Below are 17,494 nucleotides of genomic sequence, written 5' to 3'. Positions count from 1 at the left end.
AAATCTAGTTAGCCACATGGAAATATCTGGAGAGCACACCAGAGGAAAAGTTTCTTAGCACAAACCTCACCGGCCTGAAAGCACAACAGGCAAATACAAACAAAAAATGTACTAGTCCAGAAAATGAGACTTAAACCGCTCAGCACAATATTGGGCAGAATTCACCGGCTTTGCAAATGACTCCACGGGACGTAAATCCCTTTTTTCCCAGCTAGACCGTGAGACACGCTTCGAGCGTGGGACAGAGCCTGCAAGCCTCGCACTGCCCTTTGGTCCCAAACCTATCTGCTTCTCAACACAGCAAAAACCTTTTTTCCTCAAACCCAGCCTACGAGCCTGGGGACAGCAGGAAGGGTAAAGGACCATCACTTGGGCTCAAGGAACGGCGACCCGCACTCCCATCCCCAAGGCACCAGCATTCCAGACCAGGCACCCTCGGCAGCCCAAAGTGCCGGGAAGCAACCCCTTCCCAAGCAAGTAAAGCCTTCTTACCGACAAGAACCAGCCGGAGCCCCAGGGATCACGGGATGTGAGGGACCAGACTTTCCCGCCGCGCACCTGAGAGCGCCGCACGCGCCTCGGTTCTAAGGGGGCGCGCGCGGCCACGTGAGGGCCGCGTGAGCGCCCCCAGTCACGAGCCAGGGGCGGCGCCCCCTGCTGGCTACTCTCCCCGCGAACGGCGCCGCCCGCCGGGGCACGGAACGTCCGGATAAAATCCTCAACGCTCTCTCCTCATCCTAATACATGAGACTACAAACGAACTAGCGCACGACAGATTAATTCAGATCAATAAACCAAGTGAGGGCAGTACGAAAACCAACACAAGGGAAGCCTAAGAATTGCCTGAAGGTCTATGGCCTGGATTCACCAATGGAATTAAATAGCGAGACATTACGCATCAAGTAGAAGGCAGTCAGCAAGAAACTACTACATATTTATCCAATATTGTTTTGGCTTCCGATGATAAATTTTAAAGTTGAGGAAATTCCCAGTACCTGCCAATCTTAAAATTTCACTAGTAAAAGAGAGTACAACCATTGTAAAGGGGCATTTTTGTTTTCACAAACAGCATTTCAAATGATTGAAACATTCCTCCTCACACTGCTTATTAAAAAAAAAGAGCACAAGGCATCTGTAAAGTGAACCTGAGAGTGCTGTAAACTGAAATTAAAGTATGGAATATCAGGATCCAGGATAGGCTTCTGCTCCAGGAGCTGAACCAGCCTCTGGCCCTGTGCTTGAGGACAAGCCGCTGGTGACAGGCTGGGTGGGACACGCTCCTGCCCTGAGGGCACGGCGTTGCTGCCTTGCACTGTCCATGCTGCCGGAGCATCCAGCCCAGTGAGGTTCTGCACTGGCCTTGGCCAAAAGAACCCTCCCAAAAGGGTTCAGGAAAAGGATTGAGCAAGAAATACAATCATAGAATCACAGAATCACCAAGGGTGGAAGAGACCTGTAAGATCACCAAGTCCAACCATCAACCCAGCACTGTCACTGTAACCCCTAAACCACTAAACCCCATCACCCAGCGCCAGATCCAGATGCTTCTTGAACACCTCCTGGGATGATGACTCCAGCACCTCTCTGGGCAACCTATTCCACCCAAACAGTGAAAAAATCTTTTCTAACACCTAAGCTGAACCTCCCATTTCAACCTCAGGCCACGATAAACACACAAACTGCTTCCACGGCAGAGGTCACCTCCCAAAGGCTGGCGGAGGCACACCAGGCTGACAGCAGCATGGAGTTCCAGCATATAAAGACATTTTCCAGAATGACGCAGGGGCGCGCAGCCCTCGGATGAGCCGCGCCGGGTGCCAGGGGGTGCCGAGTGCGAGCCCTCGGCCCGCGTGTGCCGGGTGCCAGTGGGTCCCGATGGGCCCACGGTGCCGCTTCCGTGCCTGGGGCTGCTGGATCGGTACAGAGGCTCTGGAGCAGAACACTCAGGAGCTAGCGCAGATCCAAAACTTGTGAGAGGAGCAGATGACAGAGGTCAGGGCGTGCCTGGCTCTGCCGGCACCGCGGCGCGAGCCAAGCTGTCCGACTGGCTGCAGGGCGCCCGAGCCAGGCTGTCGCTCTGGCAGCAGCAGGGGTGCCACGGCTGATGGAAAAGGCAGACAGGAGCAGGCATGCCGAGACCAACGGAGTCAAGGGAAGGGATGGACACAGGAGCACCGCGTGCTGTGCAAGCGGTTTGTGTGAGAAGTGTCATCAGCTCTACCAGCTATTTTCACTTCTAAACCCCTAATCTGAAACCTCTGGTTTCAGCTTTCTAATTTAGGGCCCATTCCCTCAAACACAGTGTTTGTCATCTTGGCTTTTTGGTGCTCCCAAGTGCTTTCTCTTTAAAAAGCCCAAGCGAATCCCTGCAGACTATCTGGGGAAAAGAGCAGCACAGGGAGCATCAATCCCAGGCTGGACAAAAACCCCCAAGTCTCACAGCAAAGCAACCCCCTCAGCCAAGGCATTTCTCTGAGCCTTATCCCATCCTGCAGTCTCACCACAAAGGCTGAATTTCCATAGCTGGCATCATATCCTAATTACGTAGATTATGCTTCCTTTGGGTTCACTGCAATTAGACAGCCTTAAATTTTATCAGGAGATTTTTTTTCACCTTAAAAATTATCCAGGATTTTCCCAAAATGACAGAAGTGACAGCACGAATTCCCTCTATTAAAATCATCAGAATTAGGATTGAGACTTGAGCACTAGTGACATATGATGTAGTTTCATCTGTGCATTCCATACATTCCAACGCCCATTGCCTAATCCTGTCCAAATATTAAAAAAAAACCAAAACAAAAACCACCAAGATGTCAATCTCACATGAACTAATATTTCACTTGACCAACGATTTTGTTCTTTAATGCTACAATTAAATAGTTATTCAAAATACCTTTGGAAAAATCATTAAGAGTCTTGAAGTCCAGGGATTTGAATAGTCACAAGCTGTACAATCAAGAGGCTTCCTTTTGTACCTTACCTCCTTTGGCCACCTGACAACCAAGCTTCCAGCTAACTTCCATCGTTATCAGAGAAAAGGGGAGGAAGAGGGGTAGAGCCTGGTGCCCCACTGAACTGCACACCAAAACTGCAGTTCCATCAGCTGAGAGCAGGATTTGGTCCTAAACGTTTCTGGGAAACCATAAGGATTCTTAGATTTTTCCATCCCCAAGCAAAGCATTCGATTTTTTTTCTTTTCCTTCCATGTAATTAAATTCTCACCAGTCAAAGAGGGCACAAGAGCAATCTATAGAAGAACAATCCTCAGAAAGAGGATCTGTCGCATAGGCACTCTCTCCTGCACAGCAGCTGGGGTTTAATTGGGTTATTGGAAAGTAAGCATACAAACTAGAGAGATCACATTTCTGATCAAGCATTCAAAACTCTTGTAAATAAGACAACAGTAAATATTTCACATGAAGCATAAACCCATGCCAAGCCATTTCACAAAACAAAACAAAACAGAACAAAAAAGGAAACTGAGCAGACAAGCAAACGTTTCTGTATCCTGGTCTCCTGCCTCAGATACTGTTTCAAGGAATGCTGCTCTTATAGTCCCTGACCTCTTAACAAAGGGCTTGGCCCTGGCTTTCAGTGCTGAATATTATTTCTCTTGGGAATGAGTGATTATGACACTGAAGTGATGGGGAAAATATTTATGACTCAGGAGGGTGACTACGAGAGGGTTTGAAGCATTTTCCCCTTTTCAAACTCTCACGTCCGGTGAAGGAAAACTACAGACCAAGTCTTCTTAAACCCTATGAAGTCTGAAAGAATTGTTTTATCCTTTTCTACTCTGACCAACAGCGAATACACCCTAAGGTGTTCAAGACCCACCCACCACCAAGTACTCATGGCTAATTTAAAAAATCAAGTTGTGTTTAAAATTTTATCGTGACTGTGGAGTGTCTGGAGACCCTGTGTGTGCTGAGCATTATGGGAACATTGCAGACTCCCTCCTCCACAGAAACTTGCCACAATAGGAACGCCGCACCACGTTTTTTTTTAAGAGGACAATACACAACTCCTACCTTCCATCTGCTCGTTTGCTGGCTGTCCTACAAGGTACTGCCCAGAAGTTAGAAGATGCACTCCAACTTCCACAGCTGCCTCCACACGGGACAAACCAGCACCAAATGTACTTATTGAAAAATCACATTTTCACTCTTCTGGCTTCCTCAAGGAAGGAGCCAGAGGAAAGGTCCAAGTTCAGCTCTTACCAATCATCTTGGAAGGTTTTCCTATCTAAAGGGGCTAGAAGGAAAGCAAAGCCATGTTTATTGGCACTGTCACCAGTGGACAAGGTCCACATGTCATTGAAGCCATGGCTACACAAGAACAGTTACATCACTTGCTTGACAACACTTGTGATGGCACGACAGGGCTAAACCAGTTTAAACACCTCTCTCAAAAACACAAGGAAATGGAGCCATAGGAAATGATGTTCGAAAAGCCATATTTTTCAGCGAGCAACGGTGTCCTGGAGACTGGGTTGTCAAGCTGAGGGATAAAGCCTTGTCACTGTTTGCCATGGGTCCCTGCAGTGTGCACAGAGTTCAGCTGCACGGTGATGCCAATACCCAGCCATGACACACCTGGAGATATTTACCTCTAATCCTTCCCCGTGTTCCTGCCCTTCCCAGGCCAAGGCAACGCATGTACTTGCACAGTGGCCAGCTCACCAAGTAGAGGATATTCCAGGCAAGTGCCTGTATTCAAACACCTGGGAAGTGGGATTCTGATGGACAATATTTACAACATCTTGCCCCAAGCTGGCACCCAGGTGCCTTGTTCTGGCACACCACCCTTGCAGAGGAAAAGCACTGCAAAGCCTCAGGATGCTTTCCCCCTTTGCCAGGAAAAATGGGGCAACGTGCATTAAGCAACAGTGAAAGGAGTCATTAGAAACAGAGACTGGGGGCTGAAGAGGGAACACTGGGCACCTGCATTTGCACCCATTGCCCACACAGTGAGTGTCACCCAGTCATTCACCCACTGAGCTTCAGCATCTCTTGTTGAAGCTGCCAGCAAGTGTCCCAAAGATGGTAATAGTTTTAGTCAAAATGACTGAGTTCACCAAAAAAAAAATCACCATTTTCTTCACTCTTTCGGTCCCACTGATTATTATGATCAAAGGAACAAAGAAGAGGAAAAAGAAACACGAACCAAAATAACTTCAGCACCAAAACCTTTCAACCCCAAGACCCAGCTCTAAGCTAACGAGCTCCCAAGCATGACTTGCACATTGCCTCAGTCTGAGACTCCAGCCTACAGCCCTGGCAGAGCGTCAGGGAGTTTCTGACACCCTCCTTGTCCAAAGGACCTGCGGCCCAGGTGACTGTGGTGTTTCCTTCACATTTGAATCACGCATAACTCCAGCAGAACCAAGTGCCCTGGACAGTGTTTGTTCAAGGACAACTCACTAGGAATAGTTTGCCTAATTAAATGCACTCCATTCTCCACAGAACAGCAGATCTCTCAGCGCTAGAGAAATTATATCATTTCTTTTCAGTGAGATGGTCATGCTTCTCCAAAAATGTAAATTAATTCCTGCAGGGAAGGAGAGAGAGGTCTGGCCCAAAGAGCGCTATTTGGCATGATCAGCTCTCCTTGCTGTTTCACAGTCATTCCTGCACAAAATCTGATGTGGCAGCTTGTTTGAAACTTGTTCCTTGGGAAGAGGTCATAAGCTGAGCATTGTTCAGAACAGGTCAGGCATCTGATTAAAGGGTGAAAAAACTGAAGTGTTTCATGTGCATCTCTGAGACAGAAGCTTGATGAGGAGAGAGAGCTTGTTTTAGAAGAATGTTGCCAAATACCTCACACGACGGGCAGCAGCAGACTGCAGGACTGCTTAGAGCAGGGGAAGATTAAATAATTCATACTGTTGGCATGAACGAATAGTCAGTATTTTTCTTCTGTACTTCAGGACAGGTTCATGCTGGAAAAAAGCCCCTCTTTAAAAGGGAGATAATATGAAACTGTGCCAGCCCTGAAGAACTGAGAGTCAAACCAGACAAGAATAAAAAAACATCTTGAAATGATCTGCAAAACAAAGGAGAGGCAGATCATTTGCTTATCCCAGGTCTTGTACCACCCCAGTGGGAAAGGAGAGCTGAATTCCCATGTCCTGAGCCCCAGCTCCGTGACTGTTTCCCCAAGGTTTTCCTTCCATCTGTTGTGCTTTTTGCAGTGTGTGGGGAAAAAGAAATCCAGGGCTTTACTATGTTATGTGTTGTTGCTCTTACACATTCCTGTCAGCTCCATGTGAGCTGTGCTGTCCCAAACTTTAGAGGCTGCAGCCTCCAGCCTGGTGACATTACCAGGCTGCTCTCACCACTGTTGAACTGGAGCTGTCATGCACTCCAAAAGTATCAGGCAAGCAGCCATGTGCTTCCTCTCCTCCTCTCACTCTGCTCTTCTCCTTCCGACTTTGTCGTGACGCTATTCTGGGGAGCGACCTTAAAAGAGAAATTCCTTGTTCCGTGCAGTGCTGGTATAATACAGGTTTCCTCTTGCCAGACCCACACACTCTCCTGGTCAAGCCCTGCAATGTGCTGCTGGGGGACTCAGAGTTATTTGCATCTGGGATGCAGCAGCAAAACCATTTGAGAGTCCCCTGTAAATGCTGAAGTAACTGCAAGTTAGGAAAAAAATAAATTCCAGTATTTCCAAGAAGAAAATGCTTAGGAAACAGAGTGGGGAGAAACAAAGTAAAACATGAGAAATCAGAGTTGTCTGAGAGGCATGAAACGCCACTAAAAAAACAAAATCTGATTAATTTTTCAAGGATGATTTCCTGATCAACAGCTGCACAGAGAAGGGACGGCCCAAGTTATCAAGGGCAAGCACGTGGTCCTTTGCTACACCTTCCCTGGGAAGCTTTGCTGCACTTCCCAGGATCTCCTGCTCTCCTGGGTGCAGTCCCCTCCCAGGAGCTGAGCTCAGCACTGCATGCCCACATGCCCACTGAATCAGCAAAGGTCTTCCAGGATCTCTGACCCTGCATTCCTCAAACCTCTCTCACTCCTTAGAGCATTATGTCCCTCTAACCTAGAGAGCACCAAATAAATCTCTCCAGCTGTTAATTCCAGGCAGGCTCTTGCTGAGAGTTCCCTGGAGCATAAGGTGCTACTTTCTCTAGAGTACACCAGCCTCAACTGAACTGTAACCCGACCACTTCTCCAGTGAGAGCCTAGAGCTGACAGCAGGGACCTCCAGTCCCCCTGCTGCCCTGCAGGGTTGACAGGAGTGAACCCTCAAACCCGTGGTCTGGTCTGTACAGTTCCACACAGGAACTGGTGGACACCATTTATGCCGCTTAAAGTACAATTGTTGTGCCTTACCAGTTGGGCTACCAGCATGCAAAGCACTGGAAATACGGGGAATTTTTAACAGACACTTAGAAGTCCTCAGGTGAGGCATTTATTATTAAGAAACCAGAAAGTCATGAGAAGCCCAAGTAGGGCAATAATGCTGCTTCTGACACATACGTTTTGCCTGCAGCCGTCAATACAGTGGCTCTGAAAAAACAACCAACCAACCACATCAGCACCCCACACAGCTCCTCACCTCTTACAGTGCTGAACTCAGCCCTGGGAAGAGCACAGCTCTGGCCTGAAAAGCACCCCAAACATCTCCTCTTTAGCTGAGGCTTCAGCCTGAGCAGGTTTTTTTGCAAAGTAAGATCAATGTTGGCTGCAGAAATGACAAAGGTTCCAAATCACCTTTTGAAAAACCAACCAAAAAGTTGGTTTTTATTAGAGTGCAAAGCATTGGCAAAGTGAGGAGGACACAGGTGAATTGCACTCCCCCATGCCTTTCCCTTCTGCTCTTTAGAACCACTTGAAGGACTTTCTCCTGCTCCCCCCCAGTTAGGAACACTGCTCTCTCATGAACTCTCACACTCCCCTGTTTCCTCATTGCAGTCTCCAGCAAAATGTCAGAGGAAAGGAAAAGTGACAAGCTCCTAAGAAACTGAATAGCTCATTCTGTTTGAATATCGCATTAACCCCAAGCTCTGCTGCTTCATTTGTCAGCTTTTTCAGCACTCTCCATCTCTGCAGCCCCCCTGACCCAGGCGCTCTGATTAGCCATGATCAATGTGCACATTTGTGGGAGCTCTGTGCACACTGCTGGACCCTCGGCCTCGCCCACTCATGCAGATAATAACGGCACTTCGAGTCACTTGCCCATAACTCCAAGCTTCATTAAACAGGGGGATGTCACCAAAAGTCCCTTTAACTGTCTTTTCGTTTGCCCATAAGGGAAAAATTGACAGTGCTGAAAAATGGGTTTTGGAATATAAATAAGCCCTGGTTTGGGTATTGCAGTGAATGTCTGCAGTTGCCTGAGCCCCCGTGCAGAAGCCTCCTCACTGGCATGGGTGGGAGAAGAGGCGGATGTGCGGAGTGGGGAGACTGCACGGAACCACCCCCCGGGTCAGGAACAGCTTCCAAAGGAATGGTTTTCCCTGCACAGAGCAGGCTCTGGGCAGAGAGTCCTGTCAGTCACCTCTGCTGCTGGCTGGCACACTATTTTCCATCTACCCTAAAAATGAAATAAAAGTCTGATGAAGCATCAAGGGGGAAAAAAGATAGAAAAAACTGGGTATTTTCTCAAAGCGATGAAACCCAAAACCCACAATCCCCCAAACCCAGTCCTTTGCATTTCCAAGCCATGCCAGGTATTTCCCTGACAGTCTGTTCACAGAGGTCTGAACCCCAATGACTGTACAGAACTACTTCTTATCTGCCCCCCAGATGTCCAGGACTATTCTCATTTGATCCCTGAGAAGCAACTTTCTACAGAGCTCTGTACACATCATCCCTCCACTCTCTCAGTGGGTCTGAGCTGGAAATGCTTTCCAACAGAGCCTTAGGGCAAGCCCCGCACCCCTTCCCTCCCCATGAACATCTCCCAGTAGATCCTCCCATACACTGCACCCAAGCATTGTGCCTGTCCTATTACGGCACATTCCATGATGCAGACAGGCTCCCATTGATTTCCATGGACTCCAGAGCAGGTTCATGCACTGTCACCTCTGCTGGGAAGAGTTACAGATTCAGGGCAAACAGGAGCCCCTTCCTTTGGGAGACTCCTGACCCCAGACAGAACTTCCCTTGCCTCCAGAGCACAGCCTGCAGAATGAGCCACTGTCTTTAAAACAAACACTCCAATGCCGTGCTTCTCATTAGCCCCAGACTTTTGTTCCCTTATTCATGGGAAGGAGCACCCTGCCCACGAAGCAGTCGTTCCAGTGCTCTGCCTGAATAGGGACTTGTTTCTCCGTCGGAGCCCGTGGCTCTGCTGGGCTGAACTCCCCAAATTGCAGCAATTATTCTGGCTGAAACAAGACACAGAGCACATCGGGATCAGGCCACAAAGACTCCAATAAAGGCAACAAGCACATAATAAAGGCCCATGACAACCGATCCTTACAAAAGGCTGTCCCTAGAGAGTGATGTATGGCAAGAGTTTTCAGCACGGTGCTCCCTGCTTTATCCGGACCCAGTCAGCCCTGAAGCTGAGATGATTTCTGTGCTTTGCTCTCGTTTTCTCCCTCCCGGCAGTACTGCCCATGAGACAAGGGACAGACTGAACAAGGCCAGCAGCCTCAGCAGGAGCACTTCTATCCCAAACCTGCCCCTCCTGTCCTGCTGTAAAAGTCAGGGAAGATCTGAAAGGAGGAGCAAAAGGGAGGAAAGGAATGCTGGACACAAAAAAAGAGAGGGGGCAATAAAGATTACATGCTTGTGCTGTTTGAGGGAAGGCAGCCTGAATATGCAATGGGAGCGCAGCCTGAACCCCAACACCTGCTGGATGTAATGGACTCTGAAGTGTTGTTTCGGAATTAATCAAGTCATTTAAAATCATAGCTGTAGTCTCCATTCACTACTCCTGTGCATAAACGCACTGATCCCGATACTCATCCATGTCGGGTGACTTGAGCAATATATCACCATAATTGCCATTTTAGGGCTGCAAATTAGAGCTAAAATAACCAGATGCAAAAGAGATGGCCATATCATACTCTCAAGATGGATCTACAAAGTTCAAGGAGAGTTCAAGCATGGAAGAGGCAATAGAGAGGGGTCAAGTGTAAGGAGATTGTTCATGTTCAAGAGGAATTAACTTTACAAATATATTGTTTCTGAGGTGGTAATTGTACCATCTTACAGCTATTCATACCTCATTGAATCTTTGCATTCTTCTCAGCCATTAGAGTGATTGTTCCTCATTGAAATAAATTTGATTTTGACAAAATATTCTGTTTTAAAACTGCAACTAATTTCCCAAAGATTTTCTGCTTTCAAGTAATTCCTTCTGAAACCACAGAGCACAGAACCAGGTATGAGATCTTCAAACTACAGGCTTAGCATCCATGGGCATGGCAAAAGCACTGAGACTGCCAACTCAATTATTATCAGGGAGATTAATGGAGCTGGGAGCTTGAGATCTCATCAAAAAGAGCCTTTAGAGTGCTGCTCTCACCCAAAATAATACAGTGTGACTGTGGGCCTGGTCCGGAAGCTTCGAAGTGTTCAAACACTTCAGCTACCACGGATATTACGGTTACCAACCACAGAAATGCCTTTCAGCAGTCAAGGATAGTATTCCCCACACAACTTGATGAACAAAAGTTCACATAAAGAGCCAAGTCAGTTGTTCCTGAAGAAATCAAGTGACAGAGCCTCAAGAGCATCAAGGCAAAGACCGTAAGAGCGGGAACAAACTGTCCTGCCTTGTTTGGCCAAGGCTTACAGCCAGGTGATGCCCCACAGTAAAACAAGCACTCCTGCTCTCAGAAGACAGCAGTCCTACACACCTCTGCAAACCAAAACAAAAGGCATTCCAATCAGCTGTAGGGGAGGTGTCTATGGAACTTCTAAGCCACTCATCAGCATTCATTTAAGAAATCGCTTATCTTTTACGCTTTAGAGTGAGCCCATTAATTGTGCTTCTCTTTCCCAGCTTCAAATTGCATCACTTAAAGTCTTATTTCAGCTTATTGCTGAATCACCCCCAGACCTAAGAATTACTGGCAGCATCTAGTAAGTCACCTGCACAGCCAGAGAAAGCACACTTCCCATTGTTCCTGTAAGGCTGGGTAAGTCTCCCCTGCAAAGCTGTGATTCCAGCATGCTGCTGCTACACCCCCAGGAGACAAAGGGGCAGCTTCCATCCCTGTAAATCAGCCCAGCACCATTGTGCAGGGAGAGCCATGCTAATTCATCCTGCGAGGAGCCGGTGACCTGAGCCCTCCCCACAATGGCAGTACAGAGAGCTAATGTGCTATGGGTTACTTGGTAATTCCTGCAGCATAATTGGCCAACATGGAAACGGTAGGAATGATTGAAGTTCATAACTAATTGCAACCATTACCGAGACAGCATTATTTATGATTAACTGCATGTAGTAGGCCTGATTCTGATTTCGCTCACATCTCATTCCAGGCAGTTGTTTGACAGGTAGCTGGTGATGGTTTTCTTCTGGAAGAGGCTCAGCCTCATGGCTACAATGGTGTTTTCAGCGTATCAATTCTTCGTCACGCTGAGAACATCAGGAAAGCAAGGGGTTTAGGGCTTGAACTCTAGGCTGAGGGGGGAGAAGTCTGCATTTAACTTGTTCTTTGATTGCCTGACAGCAGAACTCTGCTAGCCCACTCCTGGTGCTCCAGGCAGCCTGCTGACCTGTCTGCTCCTTTACTCCCATGTTTACCTGGCTGTCAGGTCGGGTGGGACTTCTGCAGCCTCAGAACTTGACAGGTTCAGCACTGGCAATTACCTGTGTTTCAAATCCTCACATGCCGCTTTATATGGAATGGGAAGAGAGAAGGCAGATTGCCTCAAGAAGCTTATGTGCCATTTACAGTTCAAAATAGACGGCTTCCATTCCCATTTCTTCCAGAGGTCTGGCCATTGGGTTTCAGCAGGAGTTTTCGGGAACTGGCCTCCCTTGGAAGTCTGCTTTCAGCTACTGGTGCTCAGTACATAAACCCAGCTGGAGGGAAGGCGGCTCAGGGCAGCGTTACTTGGGTACTGCCCTAAACACAGACTCATACACAAACACACAAGGATGTGTGTGTGCACATACATCATATGTATGAAAATCAAGTCTCCCTAAAAGTGTCCCAGTTGGACACACTCATTACGTTTGATGCAGCCAGGTCAGAGCCTGGAGGCCCTTGTACAGAATGAACAGTTCCATATCTTTATTTAACTGAGAGGCCTTGTCGAAAAACCATCACCTGCAAATTGTAATTTTTCTCCACCTTTCATAAACACCAGCAATAGCACAACCCTCTCTGCCCCTCTCTTTTTCTTATTCAGGATATCAGGCAGATAAGAGTTATCAGTAAAGGTCATCCTCAATTTCTGTACAGAAATGATCTGTCTCCGGTATGTAATAAACATTTATCCATGCCTTTATTAGCTATATTGGATCTGACAGTTCTGCTAAACCATTTTCTTTCATTTTGCTAGGTCATGACGGTTAATGCTGCTAAAAAATCTCATCACTGCTTTTGATCGCTGTATTGTCTTCCTGGTGTTAGCAGGATTTTGTAAAGGTAAGCACTGGCTGGAATGACCTATTAAAGTTACAGCCCGTTGAGCTCCTGGCTTTTTTCTCCCCACAATAAAAAGCGAAGGAGTGCAAAGCATAAATTCTACTCTCGGGGTTATATTTAGTTGGGCAGCTGACATTTAGGAGAGCAGCCACTTCAAGCCCACTTTGCATTGGTTTCGCTCCATCTTTTTCACATCCTCGAGTTTCTGAAATGGTGCTGGAAGCCACAGCACAGCAAATGAGCACAATTAGTGGGACCAGGAGGTGATGTCCCAGTTAACCCCCACCATGCCAGCCCTGTGTTAGGCAGCTGCTCAGAAAGCAGTGGCTCGGCATAAAGCCACGGGGAATACCAGAGAGTACAAATACCCTGCTGAGCCTTCCCAGAACTGGGATCTGCAAAGGCAGCAACAGGAATGCAGCTATCTCTTGTACACCTGGGCAAGGCACATGGTCAATGCAAGTCTGCCAGCCTCTGGAGGAAGTTCAGTGTGAGTTTAATGTGCTGTTCCGTGCAGTGAGCAGAGGCCCCCTCAGCCTGCTGTCCTGCCAAGCACAGCAGCCAGAAACAACAGGTTCACAAGGTACAGGTATCCCTTGTGATGGCTGGCAAGAGAAACTTGCCCTCAGAAGGAACCTGCATTGAGTTGTGTATAGCTTACACACAGTTACAAAGCCCAAAAGACCACTCTACTAGGGGCAGAACAGGGCCATATGGGGATACTACAGCCACAGTGACTGCACTGGAGCTACCTTAAACATCTATAGCTAAAAACTACCTTCTGCCTGCAGCCCTGTTTTCAGGCTGTAACAAGGGCTTGAGATCAGTGCTACAAAAGGGCACATCATCTCTTTCTGTAAGCAATATATGGCTTTTCAGCTTCCTCAAGCAGCCCCTTATTTGGCAGCAACAACCCACGCTGTTCTGTTCTCTTCTCCAGCTGTACCCAGCTGTAGCTTCACCAGCTTCCAAAAGAAAACAGGAATGGACGACTGTAGCAACTCACAAGAACAACAGCAAAATATTTTCCCAGTCTCCACGACAACAGGCATATCAAAGAGACAAATCTCTCTGACTGCTTCTTCCCATGCTCTCCATCTCCCTGTGTCCTGCCAGTCTGTGTTCCCCACCGCCCCATGTGATGTGTACCCATGGCAGAAGAAGAGCTCCTACCTTCCTGATAAAAATGACTGGCAACCTTGTATACACAGGGGCTGGTGTCCCTGCTGCCAGGACAGCCCCGGGGAAATGCAGGAATTCCCAGCCCTGGCTTTCCGCTTGCCAAAAATACCACAGCTTCCAACAAAGGATGATCAAGGGTGTTAACCCTGCTGCCCCAGCTGGCTCAGCCCAAACCTTGTTCCCGGTACCCCTGTTCTGAGGGAGAGACCTCTCTTCCTTGTTCCTGGGTGGCCACCCAACGTCAGCAGCTCCCTGTGATAATTCATGACCAGGCACAGCCAGTGGTGAGGGCTTGGCAGCGGGGGCTGCTCAGACTCCATTATCCTTCTCTCCAGCCCGAGTTGGAAAGGGCAGACAATAGACACACAGCCCCAGAGATGCACTCTGACCCCAATGCCTCAGACCACCAGGCTGCTAAGCAAGGGGCAGGACCCCCGTGGTCATGGGAATCTCCAGCCTGTGTTTAAAATTAACAGTTTGTTGGTGAGCTTGGCCTAGGCTGGCTCTAACACTTTCAGGTGTACACCTCTCTGCAAGACGTTCTCACTCCGGATACAGACAGACACGCGAGCATAAAGAGAGGAAGAGAGAATGCCTCGGAACAGCTTTCGGATGAGCAGACACTGCCTGTGATTTTTCATGCATAGCTTTAGATTAGCTGATAAACCAAAATGTGCTACCGAGCCCTTTCATACTATAAACAGGCAGATCTGTGCCTTGTTGAAGACAGCACTTTAGGCCCAAGGCTCTGTTTCCTGTATTATGCTTAAACACAGTAAAGTGGTTTCTGTTGGCTGGGAGCAACTCACATGCTCCAGAGAATTCGTGCTCAGCAGCCAACTTTGACAAGCTCACCTTGTACAGCTCCTCCTCTGCACATCCCAACAGGTCTCAGAGGGGATTATGGAACAACTGGTTTGGAAGGGCCAGTCTTCTGGGAAGATGGCAGTCCTGACTTCTCTATGACCAAGCCGATTTGTGCAAAGAAATGAGAACACCTCATGGACCGATTTGCCAAGTTACTTGTCTTTACGGTGAGACACGTAACATATCCCACTATATGCTGATGGATCGGAGAACAAACAGTGCCAAAAACTAAAATCCATACCCGGATAATGCCTGTAGTTAATGACTACAGTATGTGACAGTTCAAATCCACCAAGTCAACACTGAGCTGATCTGCCTTCCCTGCCTGTTTCCACTAAGCAGGTTGGCAAAGAAGGAGAATGGCTGATCTACTAACATATCTAACACAACCTTGAACTAAATTACATCCAAAAGCCAGAAGCCTGCCTCATTTTAGTAGTTAAATCATTTATTTCTAGGACAAAAAAATAAAAACATAACTCCCAATCCTGCCCTGAAGTCATTACCAGCATGATCTTCTATTTGAAGTCTTGCAAAATGCTCAAGGAATGGCCCTCGTGATTTGGCCAAAGCAAACCAGGCACTCAGCAGCTCTGCGCAGGCCAGAGGAAATGCAGATCCCAGTATGAGAAGATTAAATTATTATGGCTTTTGCAACAGGGGGCACAACTGCGAGTGGCCCCCTTCCTCTGCTGACCAGGCTGTGCTCCTTCCTGCCGTGAGCACTCACTGTCATACCGAATATTGGCAGGCTTTGATAATAATAACATTGTCAAGATAATAGCAGGGAAGTTTCAGTAGAAACTCCATATTCAAGAGCCAGCTGTGCACAGCCCCAGTTGCTTCTTCTGAGAAGATGCCTTCAAAAAGCAAAATTCAGCCTAGCTTCTGAGGGAAAAAAAAAAAAAAATTCCCCTCCCCAAAAGTAAAAGAAAGGAAAGGAGGTTATTGGACAAGAGAGGGATGAAGACCATTTCCTGGAGACGTTACTATTGCATGAGTTTAAATTTCTTTTTGTTCTCAAAGGCATTTTGGTCACTGCAAGCAAATAACATTGCAAACAGAGAAGCAGGCCTTAAATCAGAGAATAATTACCTTTGTGAGGTTTACTGGTTGCTCTGATCGAGTTGGAAGAGTTTGGGAGCTTTTCTCCCTCATCCACCTTCTTGCATGACATAACCACTCAACAGCTCAAATGAGGTGATTTTTTGCAAGAATGGTACTATTGTTGAAGACCAAAAAATCTGTATTTCTTAGCATTTTGGCAAACTTGCTCCTTTGTCCGCACAAAATAATGGCTTAACAAATGAAAGGAGAAAAAAAAAGTCTGTTCTCTCTCCTCTTTGCCCTTTCCCCCTGTTTCAGACTGTGTCATCCTGAGTCACCCAGGCCAAGGGCTTCAAAACTCTTGAGAAAAAGCCCAGCAAGGTGAATGTCATGCACCGAGCCGTCAGGGCACTGGAAGCCCACCCTCTCCTGCACTGAGGGCAGCCCAGCAGCCCACAGGCACTGAAGGGCTGAGCTATGGCCGTCACTTCACCTGCCTCTTCTGTGCTTTTTGCTCACCTTGGCCTCATTCTACACTTTAAATAGTTTTCTTTTTAAGGTCATCTGAATTCGAGTAGTTTCTCCAGTGCCTTACATGCCTTTCCAAATCTGTTGAGACATAAAAATTAGATATTTACTTCTAGGTTCAGGAACTTTTGGTCAATGGACTGCACTGAGCTGTGCTGGTCTGTAACCTCAGTCCCAAAGCCCTTTTCACCGAGTGAGAGAGAGAGAGAGGATCAGAGTTAAAGCCACCTCAAGGAAAGCCAGCCTTCACTCTCTCTTGCTCACACCTCTGAAATTCTAACAGGTGTGTATATAGTCCTTTAGCCTAACTCAACTCATAGAGTGCCAGTCACAGCCCAAAAGGCATGTGATGGAATCCCACAACGTTTTAGATCATTTGTCCTGAGCAGGGTTTACATGTTTCCGGCCCTTGCAGGAGTCAGAAGCAGGTAGTGGAGGCACAGAAACCTACCTGTGCTTCCCATAAACTGGGGATGTGTCTCTTCACTGGCTGGTGTCCTGTAGAGTTATTTACACAGCAAGAGTGACGTGAGCATAAATTACCAAGCAGTGACATGCCTTCCCTGATTCTCATTTGCAGTGCATTGCTGTGTGAGCAGGAACCAGAGCAGAAGATGCAGTACAGAACAAAACCCCACAGGACTGAGCTGGAGCCTCAGGCCAGAACCACTGGAGAGAACATTTCTTGAAGGTGGGAGGCTACTGAGGGAATTACAGTCTCTAAAAGAAATAAACAACGAGCAGAAATGTTAGCTAACTGGATGTGCCTAGGAGAAATAAATACTAAAATAAGAATGGCAAGTCCTACCCTTGCTTCTGGCAGTACTGCCTTCTTTGGAGGGGGTTGAAAAGCAGATCACAGTGCTAATAATCCATCATTTCCTCCCATGCACCAATCCAGATAATGATGTCCCACCACCACCTTCCTATCAGGAGACTAAAATACAACAAAACATTTATTAAATGCTTTCAAATACACCCTATAATTCTAGCAGGGCAAAGACAGAAACAGATAAATTGCAAACAAAATACGTCTCAGCAGCACAGCCGCACTGCCCCGTAAGCACCAACCCCAGGCAATGGGTCACCTGCACACTCAGGTCTTTCTGCCTTTGGCACTCCCATGCCTTGGACAGCCAGTCTCCCATAGGAGGCCAAGGAAGGGGCTGCCTCAACCCCCAGTACTGGGAGTAGCACTCCCAGCTCGAGTCAAGAGAGTGGAAAGAGCCTGAACTCCCGGACAACTTTATTTCTTTCCCTCACTCGCCAGGCTCTGCTCCTGTGTTTTAGTTCTGA

The 17,494-nt window shown here is 47.5% G+C and overlaps 1 long non-coding RNA gene across 3 annotated transcripts in view; it reads right to left on the bottom strand.

Annotated features, from left to right (window-relative positions):
- The window catches only part of LOC108444948, a 171,501-nt gene that overhangs the window by 120,600 nt on the left and 33,407 nt on the right, over window positions 1-17,494 (bottom strand). The window contains exon 1 of one of the 3 annotated variants that reach the window (XR_001859666.1): window positions 493-573. The exons of the other annotated variants lie outside the window; for them this stretch is intronic. This is a non-coding gene — a long non-coding RNA (uncharacterized LOC108444948). Of the gene's footprint in view, window positions 1-492; window positions 574-17,494 lie in introns of those variants that run through there. 3 annotated transcript variants of the gene reach the window in all.

This window comes from Corvus brachyrhynchos, unplaced genomic scaffold (genome assembly GCF_000691975.1).
Source record: "Corvus brachyrhynchos isolate BGI_N302 unplaced genomic scaffold, ASM69197v1 scaffold112, whole genome shotgun sequence".
Lineage (NCBI taxonomy): Eukaryota > Metazoa > Chordata > Aves > Passeriformes > Corvidae > Corvus > Corvus brachyrhynchos.
Note: the sequence above shows the minus strand (reverse complement) of the source record. Positions and strands in the feature narration are given on the sequence as shown.